General features: G+C 38.3%; 1 protein-coding gene and 1 long non-coding RNA gene across 3 annotated transcripts in view; one reads left to right on the top strand and one right to left on the bottom strand.

The window, feature by feature from the left end:
• LOC149545897 (uncharacterized) overlaps positions 1-13,404 on the bottom strand; it is a 178,291-nt gene that overhangs the window by 57,478 nt on the left and 107,409 nt on the right. The gene's annotated exons all lie outside the window — the stretch shown is intronic.
• The window catches only part of LOC149545898 (uncharacterized), a 169,302-nt gene that overhangs the window by 49,752 nt on the left and 106,146 nt on the right, over positions 1-13,404 (top strand). The window lies entirely within an intron of this gene.

Genomic DNA, 13,404 nt, shown 5'->3' with positions numbered 1-13,404 from the left:
TTGTGTTTTTCTAGCTTATTACTACAAATTTCTTACACAATATGTTCAAGGTTCTCCGATTTATAGAGACATGTATAACCTATAACAAACTTGAGAGATATATTGAAAATGCATTTCTCCATAGTGATTATGTTTAAATACAAAAGCTTGATCAAACATGTGAAAATACTCATGCACTGACAGTTCCAGTGAAGTTGCATGTATATGACTAACCTTCTCTCAATTTATTTAGTGACCATTGAATGTGGTAGAAACCTCCCAAATCCTTAGTTGAATCTTCACAATCAGACTAAAATGGGTCACCAAAACATCAACTGCCAAAGCCCTGGACATCAATATTTTGAAAAAGTTGTCTTTTATTGACTGATTCGTATGAGTGCGACAATAGCTTAGAATTTGGAACTTAATTTTGCAAACATTTACATAGCTTTTTTCCTGTTTCCGTTGAGGGTTCAGAAATGGAAACTATGGTTTGCATTGGATTAATGTTTAGGAAGTGTTAGAGAACAATTTGTACTGATGTCTAGTACATCTAATCTTATTGTTATCAATAAATAGATTTAGAAACAATTTAAATGTTAAATTCTGAAATCCTTGGTTTTCGTAAAAAGGCATTTTCTAAAAAGTAATGTGATTAATTTGAGAATTGTTGTGTTAAAGCTATGTTACCCCAAGTTTATGAGATGGCAGGACTGATTTGTTTTGGCCATTTTTGGGCATGGCATGGGACAGCTACATAAGAATTAGGGAAAATTTAAAGTATATAAGGAAATTTCAAGTATTCATGTGATAACATTGATAAATCATTTATCATACATTATAAATAGAAATTAATCTAGATGAGTACCTTTTCTTTTTAATTGATCATTTCTAATTGAAAATTCTGTTGTGTGTACTATGTTGAGTCAAGGACTGATGCAGACACTCAGCTAAGAGAAAAGACAAGTTAGCAAACTTATCAAGCCCCAGTAAAGAAGCACATTAAGTAGTCATAGACAGGATCCAAAAATAGTCTGAATACATCATATCAAGTAAACAACAATAACCTTATATATTTCTTATACATGGACAGAGGAAATGAAGAGATGCAGAGCATGTCCTCCCTCTACTCTTTGCCCCTTAAACTGATCACAATGTTTTAGCTTAACAACTTTCCTTGCTAACAAAGGATCCTACTGTTAATAGGACTATCAATTTATAGTATCCACGTTGCTTAGACGATTAAAAACTATTTCTAAACTGAGTAAATATGGCTAGACTTTGACTCTTTAATCTGGGGATTAGTTGTATTGTGTCTCCTAAATTATAGGAGTCAGTTTAGCATTATTCTCCCCTTCTTTTTAAAATTTTGAACCTCCTAGTTCAAGAATCAAAACTTACCCTTATGGAAGTAAATCTTCAGCAAATAATAACCTAAATAATTTTATTTTATTTTTTTGTGATGTGGGATTGTTGTTTATCCCATCAAACATCTAGGAAAGAGTTTGGATTAGATGATTGAACATCCTTCTAACTTGAGGAATCAAGCCAAGTTGTTTCCATTCCACCAAATTAGATCTCTTCAAAGAATCCTTTTTCTTCTTCTTTCGCTTCCAAGCACTTGTTGGAACAGAGATCCCGTTCCTTTGCCAACTGACCTTCCTTCTCTTTTTCCATCTTTTTGGAAGCTTATTGGTTCTCCATTGAAAATCACTATTGTTCTTTACACCATTTGCATCACCTGCAAATAAATCTTTAATAATAGAAATAAAGTTGAGCAAGAACTCTCTACAAATACTTTTTGGTATGCTTTCCATATTGTATTTTGTGAGGTTGCCTTCATTAGGTGATGTTCAAAATACAAGTCTTTTTTGGACGTTTTTGTCTTTTGTACTACCATAGTAGTACATATCTCTATGTAGTATTGCGATTCCCTTCTATCACAACCCTTAACGAAACTATCAATTATTCTCTAGGAATGATCGTACGCTTGTGTTTGATAGCAATGGAATTATTGTATGGTGGCTACAGGAAGCAATTAGGAAGGACCATATGAAATTGATGAGGTTAGATGTACAGTAAAGGAAGCGAAATGCCGTGGTGCTAGAGGGCCGTATGGTATGCCAAGATGGTCGTATGTCATGTCCCCAATTTCTGCCCTTCCTTAGTGACAACATTTCTAGCAGGGTTGGTCTATTATCTGGTTCCCATAGGCCAGCAGAGTGTAGAGGGAACCAACCCAGGGACTTTGAGAGTCATGCATGAGCTTCCCAAGTAGTTTGGAGCAGTAGACAATAGTTTCCTACAATTTAGGAGAGATTCCTAATTTGTAGGGATTGACTAGGAGTTGTCTAGGAGGCATTTGGAGACCTCGACGAACGTTTTGGAAACGTAGAGTGCATCTCCTATTTTTTAGGAGGCATTCCTATTTTTTAGGAGGAACTCCCAGTTCAGTAACAGTTCTCTCAGAGGTGCACACAGCAGGGGAGTCATTGGGACTCAATTTTGGTTGATTGGGGCTGTCTCCTACTTTTTAGGAGCATCCCTAGATTTTAGGGATGGACTACCAGTTGACACATCTTGTCCGGCATAGGTCATAGACAGGTGACATGGTCAGATTCATGTTTGATTGGTCATTTTGGGCCTTTTGGGACCATTTGGAAAATATTTTAATATATTTAAATATTTCCTAAGTTGGTGATTAAATAAATTAAATAAGGTTAAGTTTTAGCCATTTTGAAGTAATAAGGGGTTTTTTGGCCTCATCTGGATGTGCATCCTATGGTGTGATAGCTTGTTGGAAAGGTCTCAAAATTCTCTAAATCTTTCTCTTTGGTCCCAGAGCATTTCAGTGAATGAAATTCTATCTATGAGGAAAAATGTCATTTTCTAGTAACATGACTACTTTAAAATAAGAAATTATAACATTTTCACTACAACAACACCACTTGGAGACACTTAGGGTTTGATTTGCAATTGAGAGGGGGTTATAAGGAGATGGAAGCTTCATTCTAAGATTATCTTTTGCATATTGAAAAACTTGTTTTTGTGAATTGGCTCTGAGAGAGCAATTCTTCATCTAGGACGCAAACCCCAGGTTCTGGATTGGCTGGGACATAACCCTCAGTATTTATTGGCATTGGATTCTTGAGACAATGTGCATTGCTATCAGGGATAGAGTACACCATTCTTTATTGTGGATTTAGGTTGCAGATTTATGGTTTCAGCGTTACAGATTGATTCTTTCTGTTGGGACGTGATTCCTTGCAGTCTTACGGCTGCCATTTGCAACAGTTTGGCATCATTGTTGGATGTAAGCTCCTTGGAACTGCATTGGATATATTATTTGGCTTTATAAATCAAAAATCTGCCTGGTACGATTTATAGCAATTCTGATTTGGCTCTATGCTCTTATTTATTTTCAGTCTCCTCTCATGTTTATTGTTCATTATTCATTACTATTGTGAAAACTATCAAAAAACACAAAACAAAAAACAAAACCTTTTGCAACTTCTGTCTATTCTCAAAGACCATCAAAGAAATCACAGGAAAATATAGTTTATTAATTTAAAAACTACAGCAGATCAGCAAGGGCATCCATCAAGGATAATCGTACGGTGGAGGCAAAGCAACCAAGTATGGAGCAATAACAATGAAGGCCGTACAATAGAGATATGAAGGGCTGTACGGTATATATATGCAGGCCATACGGTAAGTTATGGAGGCCGTATGGTAAGCTTGCAAGCAATACTGTGGACTTGGAGGCTATACGGATGGTAGAGTGTAGTACAAAATGCAATGAAGATTGCCAGACGGGGATGGGGTATGGATGGAAGATAGTTATAAACTACTAATCCCGATTTTATCAGACAAGCCAAACAAGAATAGATATTTGAACACGAGTATCCTTCAATTAATATAGACCGAAAGATGATGCTTCGATTTGCCAGATCCAAGTGAAGTATTATAGGCGACGGAATAGGGTGAGGGTTGATTCCCACTGAAATCAAAAACCAACCAACTAGGGAAGATTTTCCAATTCTGAAATGGTGAACAACAGAGAAATCCCAATAGGAATTCGCAGTATAAGAATGATGCAGGAGCATCCAGAGGTATAAGGGCAATCCTGTGTCACCCAAAAAAAATGCACTTAGACTTAGTTTCTGTTTCATGTGTTTTCATTTCTGGATACCCATTTGGGTCAAATAAAGGTTCAAACTCTCATAGTTCCATTATCAGTTTCTTAGGTTAGAGTATTTGAGCACCTTGGGATACGTGAAAATGCCTAAAAAATAGGAGTATGTAATTGAGCCATCATTTTGGTGAACTAGAAGGTGTAAATTGGTCAGATGATTGTAATTGTAATTTAGAGAATTCCGGAAAAAGAATCAGGTCAAAAGTCTTCATGGTTTGAAAGTTATTGCAGTTTTTCAATTTTTGGAGATCTCCTAAGAATGCTTCAAAATCAGATTCAGGGCATTAAATGACCTCGTATAGGGCTGAAAAATGGGGGACGAGCGAAGCTGGTCCATAGGGCTATAGCGCGCTTCGAGAGCTTTCCGAAAATGTAAACGGTTCATCAATCAGAGCTATGGTTCAAAAGTTATGCCTCCCGGAAGTTCGTTTACCGTTTCTAAATTTTTCTTGTTTTGCGCCGACTTCTATCGCGGCTTCTGGAACCTTCTATTTGGTTGGTGGATGCCAACTAGCACTTTTTAGAATGTATTCCTAATCCTTAACCTTTGGGGTCTATTTAAGGACATTTCTGGCATTGTAAAAGGCAGTTCGGAGTGGAGTTTGAGAGGAGAAACTGGGAGAAGAAATTATCTCCTGAGTTATACTATTGTAAGCCCATAGGGCATGTTTGTGAAGTCCATTTTCTCTGTATTGCATGGAATAGCATATTTGCATAGTAAATAAAATTTTCCCTTTCCTGTTGTGTCCATTCTGTGCTGGGTTGTGTCCCCATCAAAGAAATATAATCAAATCACCCCTAATGACTACCTACAAGCCATGCTTAAATACCTGTCGGGGAAAACATTCCAAGAGTGTAAAAAGATAGCCAACGACAACACAAACTATGAAAACAAAACAAAAATGGGTCCGAGATATATTAAATCAATCGGCCCATTAACAATAGTTTGATTAATGATTTATTTTATAACGGGAACATTACAGTCCTCCCATTCCAAATTTTGCTTGTCCTCAAGAAAATGCAATGCCAAATGTTGAAGAATGTGCTCGCTCTCCACGTTGCATAGTCCAACGGAAAGTGTTTCCAACGTACCAAATATTTCTTCACCGTGTGTTTCCGCAGGGTCTTTGCATGTACTTCGATGATCCCGACTGGTTCCAATATGAGCTTTCCTTCTTCATTTAGCGACGAAAGTTTTGTGGCTACTGTGACGTTTTATCCTACAACTTTCTTTAGGCATGAAGCATGAAAGACGTTATGGATACAGCTCCCCTCCGAAAGTTCCAGCTTGTAGGCGACTTCATTGATGCGACAAACTACATGATAGGGGCCATAAAATTGTGTTTTCAATTTTTCTTTTCCCTTTTCCTTCAATGAGGATTGTCGATATGGCTAGAGCTTGAGATGGACCAAGTCTCCTACTTCAAAAGTCCTCTCTATTCGGTGTCTATCAATGTACATCTTCTGTTGATTTTGTGCCCATTGTAAGTTTTCCTTTAGGCATCTTAGGATGTCTTGTCCCTCCTGAACCTAGTTCCTTGCCCTTGGTGCACGACTGTCACCTAGAATTGTGTCAATAAAGGAAAGGGGTTCGCACTCGTATAGAGCTTTGAATTGTGCCATCCCCATGGACATGTGGTATGTGGTACTGTAGTGATATTCCCCTAGGTGTATCCATTTGAGCCATGCTGCTTCTTGTGCCGAAACATAGTTCCGAAGGCAACCTTCGAGCCACTTATTCACAATCTTTGTTTGTCCATCTGTCTAAGGGTGGTAATTAGTACTTGGTGACAATTCTGTCCCTGCCAGTCAAAACATTTCTATCCAGAAGATCCTGATAAAGCGTCCATCCCGATTACTGACAATGTTTCAGGGTAACTCGTGTAGACGAAATTTTTTCCCAACATGAAAATTTGAGGGAATGGCGAAGAAATGTGCGTACTTCGTCAGTCTGTCAACAACCACAAAAATACAATATTTTTTGTTCACCTTGGGAAGTCTAGTAATGAAATCCATTGAGATACTTTCCCACTTGTGTTTTGGAATTGGCAAAGGTTGTAGTAAAACTACGGGTAGATTATGTCTGGATTTGTTCTGCTGGTAGACCACACACTCTTTTACATATTGCAATACGTCTTTAAGACCATTCCATAAAAACCTCTCCCTGAGACGTCTGTAAGTTTTGAGGAAGCCCAGGTGTCCTGCCAAGGGTGAGCCCTATACCTCCTTCAAGATTTTCTGCTGCAATTTGGATTCTGATACTGAAAATATTTGATTCTTATAGTAGATGATGTCATCCGCCACTTTGTACCAATCATCCTGGGTGTTGCCATCCATTAGCTCACAGGCAAATGTGTTTTTGGAGTATTCTACCAATAAATGTGCTTTCCAGCAATTGAAATCTGGGTTAGTAAGCGATGGTGGGTTTCCTAGACAAGGCATTTGCAACCACATTGTTGTTTCCTTTCACATATTCAATGTCAAAATCAAAAGCTTGAAACTTGCTTACCCATTTTTGTTGCTTCTCATTCAAGTCCCGTTTCTCTAGAAAATATCTCAAACTATTGTGATTCATATGAATGACGAACTTGGTACCCACCAGATACTGTTGAAACTTGGCTAGTGCATGTACAATGGCCAACATCTCTATCATAAATGGAATATAAGCATTCTGTTTGTGTAAGCTTTCTGCTTTCATAGGCTATGGGGTTTCTATCTTGCATCAGTACCGCACCAAATGCCTTCTTCAGATGCGTTGCACTCCAGAATGAACAGTCAAGTGAAATCAGGTAATGCAAGTACGTGACAAGTGCTTATCACCTCTTACAGCTTATCAAAAGTGAGTTGCGCCTTTTCATCCCACTAGAAAGAACCCTTCCATGTGAGATCTGTTAAGGGTGCACTAAACTAAGAGAATCTTTTAATGAACCTCTGGTAATAACTGCATAGTCCCGAAAAATCCTCACAATTTCGTGAGTGATTTTGGGGGAGGCCAATCAAGGATAGCTTGAATCTTCTCTTAATGAACTTGAACTCCATATTTACTGACAACATGCCCCAGGTACAATATTTTGGTCATACCGAATTCACACTTTTATTGCTTGGCAAACAAGGACTAATCCTTCACGATCCTTAGGACTTCATCCAGATGCTTCAGGTGATCTTCCCATGTCCTGTTATAAATAAGAATATCATCAAAAAATACCAGTAAGTACTTATACAATTATTTGTTGAAGATGTGATTCATGCATGATTGGAATGTAGTAGGTGCATTCGTTAATCCAAATGACATGACCAAGAACTCATAATGCCCGTAGTGACAACGAAAGGCCTTCTTTTCCATGTCTTATTCCCTCATGCAAATATGGTGGTATCCGGAACAACGATCTATTTTCAAAAAATAGATTGCCCCATGTAATTTATCCATCAACTCGTCTATCCTTGGAATGGGATATCTATTTTTTATGGTTTTTTTGTTCAATACACGATAGTCCACACACATGCGCATCGTCTCGTCCTTTTTGATCAATACTACTGATGAGCAAAGGGGCTAGAACTGGGACATATCCATCCTTTCTCTAGTACTTGAATCATCTATTCGATCTCATCTTTGAATTTTTTGGGATGGTAGTAGGGTGTCGTTATGACCGGCTTGGCTCCTATTTCCAACTCGATAGTGTGTACAAACCCTCGATGAGGTGGTGTGCCTGGAGGAATGTCTATAAAAACTCTATCATGATCACTGAAAATATTTTGGAGATCATCATCCTGGGGAGGTTTCCGTTGCCCTTTTATAGGTTCTATCAAGATAAAACAATGTGCAGCTCAAGCAATGTCATCATGTCGAAAAATTGCTTCAATCCGATGTGCAGAAACTTCCTTTGGACCCACATTTGCCATTCCATGGAGAACAACCTTCTTTCCATTGACATCTGTTTGAAGCTCTGAGTGTATTCATCAAGTGTCTCCATCCACTGCATGCTCAAAATAACCTCTATGTCGTCAAGGTCCACTATGAAGCAATCCTCAGTCACCATGTGATTTGCCATTGTGATACTTAGCTGAGGAACAAGGTGTGTGTAGGGTAGAAGAGTCCCTTTGGCAACCTTGACCTGGACTCTTGAGTGCATCTCCGTAGGTAGGCCTCTTCGTTTCTCTAGAGATGAGTTTATGAAGTTTCGAGTGGCTTCGCTATCAAGCATCACCATAACCCTTTGTCCTTGAAGGGTTCCCTGAACACGAAAAACCTTGCACCTTGGGCTTTCAGCTTGGGCGATAGTTCCTCCACTTCGTACCAATGCTGCAATTCTTTTCGTATGGTTCAAACCAATCATTTTGGTGTCCTTGTGGGGTTGGCCCTCTTTAGAGGGTATATCCTCCTGTTCATCCTCATCATCGGACAGGACCTCAATGTAGTGGATTTTTCCTTTCCCAAGGCATCTGTGCCCAGGTTCCCATGGTACTTTGCATTTGAAACATAGTTTCTTCTTTCGGAGCTCTTGTCTGGTAGCTTCATCCAATGACAACTTTCTCGATGGAGGTCTGTTATCTTTGTCCCTCAGAAACACCGACGGTTTGGAATGTGAGCAACAACATGAGGATGACATCGTTGATGATGCCATACTCCTTGCCTTCTTAATGGCGTCCAACAAGGTGGCAAGATTGAACCCTTTTGCCCAACCCTTAAGTGGTTTTGTCAGTTTGTCCATGAAGAGCACTATCCGTCTTCTTTCGGAAATGTTCGTGACCAAGACAGAGAGTTTCTGAAATTTTGCAATGTATTGGTGACTTGATCTAGTTTCCCTTAGCTGTGCCGTATCTTTGAAATTGAGTTCCAAATCTTTACCATCAAATCGATCTATCAATCTCTCAGTGAATTATGCATAGGTATTTATTTGATCATGCCCTAATGTGATGGTGCCATGGTGTTGTGATGATACCCGACATCGAGTTTGCGCTGTGACCATTTTGTTCTTTGGATATTTTATTGTCTGCCAATTTCTTGAGAGTCTTCCATGAGTCGTTGAGTGTCATTCATCTGTGCCTAATTCCTCGCAAGCTCTCTTAGTAGTGCCATAAGTTCGATAGCTGTGGGTTCCGGTTCGGTAGCTATTCTATCAATGGAATGGGTTCTTCTCCTCTTTCGGCTATAAACTCTCATTCACTATCCACAGGCTAGTAGGATCGAAGCTTTGATACCACTGTAGTATTCCGATTCCCTTCTATCATAACCCTACATGAAACTATCAATTATTTGTCAGGAATGATCGTACACTTGTGTTTGATAGGAATGGAATTACTGTACAGTGGCTACAGGAAGCAATTAGGAAGGACTGTACGAAATTGATGAGGTTAGATGTATGGTAAGGGAAGCCAAATGCCATGGTGCTAGAGGGCTGTACGGTAGGCCAAGATGGTCGTACAGTGATGGTAAAGCAACCAAGTATGGAGTAATAGCAATGAAGGCCGTATGGTAGAGATATGAAGGGCTGTACGATATATGTATGTAAGCCGTACATTAAGTTATGAAGGTCATATTGTAAGCTTGCAAGCAGTGCGGTGGACTTGGAGGTCGTATGGATGGTAGAGTGTAGTATGGAATGCAATGAAGATTGCTAGATGGGGATGGGGTATGGATGGAAGATAGTTATAAACTACTAATCCCGATTTTATCAGACAAGACAAATAAGAATAGATATTTGAACATGAGTATCCTTCAATTAATATATGTTGAAAGATGATACTCCGATTTGCCAGATTCGAGCGAAGAATTATAGGCGACAGAATTGGGTGAGGGTTGATTTCCATCGAAACCGGAACCCAACCAGCTAGGGAAGATCTTTCACTTTCGAAATGGCAAACAACAGAGAAATCCCAACAGGAATTCGAAGTATAAGAAATATAATCAAATCACCTCTAATGACTACTTACAAGCCATGCTTAAATACCCATCAAGGAAAACTTTTCGAGGGTGTACAAAAATAGCCGACGGCAATAGAAACTACAGAAACAAAACAAAAATTGCTCCTTGATATATTAAATCAATCGGCCCATTAATAATAGTTTGATTAATGATTTATTTTATAATAGGAACATTACACTACTCTTTCTCTCAATCATTCTAGTTTCCCGTTTAATGATGTGTTGATCATCTACTCTTTTTTCATTAGCTGTGGGATCCTCAGGACAATCCTCTAGCTGCTTTGTGTTCTACAGAACCAACAAATCTTCATTACATATGGGGCTCCCAAAAATCTCCATCTGTATTGTAGCTTTCTCTCCAACATGGACTGTTTCCATGACTGCAACATTTTGGGCCTCCTCTTGTGATAGACTGCATTCTATCTCATTGCAGTCTCCTAACTCCTCTCTTTCTGCATTGTAATCTTCAGTGCCTTCCCATCCTTCAGGGTAACACAACAACTTCATCAAATTTAATTTTATCTTTATTGTCATCCCTTTCATCTATTTCTGTTCTCTCTTACTCTTGGAAGATCTCATTTAAAGGTCTTTTATTTAATAATGATTCTGCCAATTGTTCAAGGGATTCTATCTTTCTGTGCTCTAATAATGCCTCTCCTTGTGTAATTGTTGACTCCATGGCTTTCCTCTCTGAGAATAGTTTTAATCCATAACGTGAATAGTTCTCTTGACCATTCTTTTTTAACTTCTTAAAACTGTTATGGTCTGCCTTATAGTCAAGGTCTTTTTTGTTTCTCTTTTAACTTATGCTATATCAGTTTATGTGAATGTGTATATGTTTGAATGAAGTAAACAACATTGACATATTGCCAATGGATATAACATAATGTAAAGTCAATGTTGTTTTCAATGCTTACATATGCTTTCTTTCATTGCTAATAATCTGAAGTTTACAACAGAAAATTAGTGTCTCTGATTTTAGGATAGCAAATGATATTTTTCTATAATGACAATGTGCATTAACAACAAATTGGGGTATCTAGTTTTATGACAGCAAATAATGTTTTTCTATAATGACAATGTCACACCAAATTTCTACATACCAAGTTGAAACACAAACATGAGACTCCCTTGTATTCACAACAACAACAATGTTTGTTCTTCAAACCCCAGTTTCAGCTCCCCTTAAGTGATCAGTTATCTATCAAAATTTGAATCAAACCAGGTGCAACTCTGAAAAGCTTGTATGACTCATCAATATGGAAGATTATTGCAGCAGTGTCATTGTAGCAGTGGTACCATAGCATGACACTGTAGCACGTCACTATAGTGAACTCTTTAATCTTTTATTTTCCGTTGATATTATACAGTCAGCTTACAGTGGTTGATACACAGCACTCAGCAATTCAAACTCAACCCCCAGCAGCTCAAATCGATTACCTAGAATGATCTAACTTCTTAGATGAAAATGAACAGCTTGAATAATGGAATCAGAGTTAGCCTTTAAGCTCAATCAAACCCTCCTAATTGTGTCTTTCAACAGCAAAGAGAATAATAGCAAAGAGGGTTTTCGTCCTCCAAGCACAAGAATATAAATTCTCCACACAACTTCACAAATTTCATATATCTCCAAGCATGCTTATAAGATAGCGATTGAATTCCTTCGTAATGTTTGCTTAAGAGCTCATATACTCATTTTGTCAATGCGAGATAAATAAATAACACCTTTTTATAACTTATGTCTGATATATAAAATAAAGGGGACTGTTCAGTTTAAATATTTCTCACAAACTATAGACTATGCTTTGATAAAGCTAAATATTTAAATTAGCTTTATAAAATAACTTTGTCAATGCACAAAAAATATTTTTGTAATATATTGTAGATGCTAAAAAATGGTTCACGCTTACTCTTTCATCATTTTTACATCCTAACTTGTCCCATTTTCTCAATTCACTAACTTCAATCTTTTGGCCAACTTGGTCATCATTTCGACTTGTTTCTCAACATCTTTCAATATATTTTTCATTATTTTCAACCCTTTTCAATCAAATACAAATCATGTCAGAACCGTTTCGAAATCGTTTCAATGTCATCATCTTATCATTATCAGTCTTTTTAGGTGTTGTTACATCCTTCAATGCCTTATCAACATTCATCGATTCATCTCATGTGTCCTTGGCATGTCATCATTTTCTTAATTTGATCCTTGACATTGTTGAGTTCTTTAGTGTTTACATGATCTTATTATTGAGGTGGAAGCTGAGACATGCGAAGAGATTGATAAAATGAGAGCCTCCATTTCTTCATAGGAGGTGTTGGTTGAAGTGTCGAGTAGTTATACTTCGATTGCAGATGTGTGCGAGGTTGGTAGTGCACATGCAATGAGTGATCTTGTGGTGGGTAGTTCTGATTCATTTCCTATCTTAGTGCAGTTAGTGAAACAGAGAGCTTGCATAGGAGGCAAGGGTTACATAGGCATAATGTGACCAGTTAGTTGAAGGTGAGTGATAGTGACATTTCTTCAGCTCTTGAGCATTATGATGCTATTCATCAGATGCTTGCTACATTTGGTTGGGGTGCTCCTATCTTTGATGAGAACGGTGATAGTACTTTTTTTGTTGTAGATATTCATGTGCTTCGAGAGGTTGCTAGGATTTTGAAACACAACTATTCGCAACTAGTTGTTGACAGGGATTACCTTCTGGAGTGGGGTAGCACTTGTTATGAGACATTGTTAGAGAAAGAGGAGGTGGAGTTTGAGGTGACTGTGGACTCTCTTTAAGAGTCATAGTTATAGTTGAACAAAGTTACCGTGGAGTTGGAGCAGGTATAGTCGACACTAACCTTAGACCCTATTCAGTTGCATATTGTGGTTGGTGGTGAGTTTGCTTCCATGGTTGGGGATGATGGACATGATGATGTGGCCGACACATCTGTCTAGCATATGGGTACAGTAGTTAGAGAGAGGTTAGAGCATCGTGGAGACGAGCTCTCATGGTAATCTGCTTCCTTTTGTCAGAAGTGGATCTATTTCTTCATTTCATACAATTGGTACCATTGGATAGTTGGCAGTGCCACATTTTTTAGAGGGATCAGTTGTGGTTTGCAGGGGAGCAAGTTGATGTTTCCACTTATAATTCGTACTACACAGTCTTTAATGGAGTATCTTTTGGAGAGTTCGGATGTGTGGGAGGATTCATATAGAGTGTCCGAGGGTGCTCTCATCTGAGGCTCTCGTGCTATTTAGAGGTTCTTGGGAAATATTGTAGAGACTTTGTCTACTATGCTTCCCCAATAGGATTTTG

This window comes from Cupressus sempervirens, chromosome 7 (genome assembly GCF_028749045.1).
Source record: "Cupressus sempervirens isolate cs-2001-9-10 chromosome 7, ASM2874904v1, whole genome shotgun sequence".
NCBI classification, from domain to species: Eukaryota; Viridiplantae; Streptophyta; class Pinopsida; order Cupressales; family Cupressaceae; genus Cupressus; species Cupressus sempervirens.
This window is presented reverse-complemented; position numbering and strand designations above follow the sequence as displayed.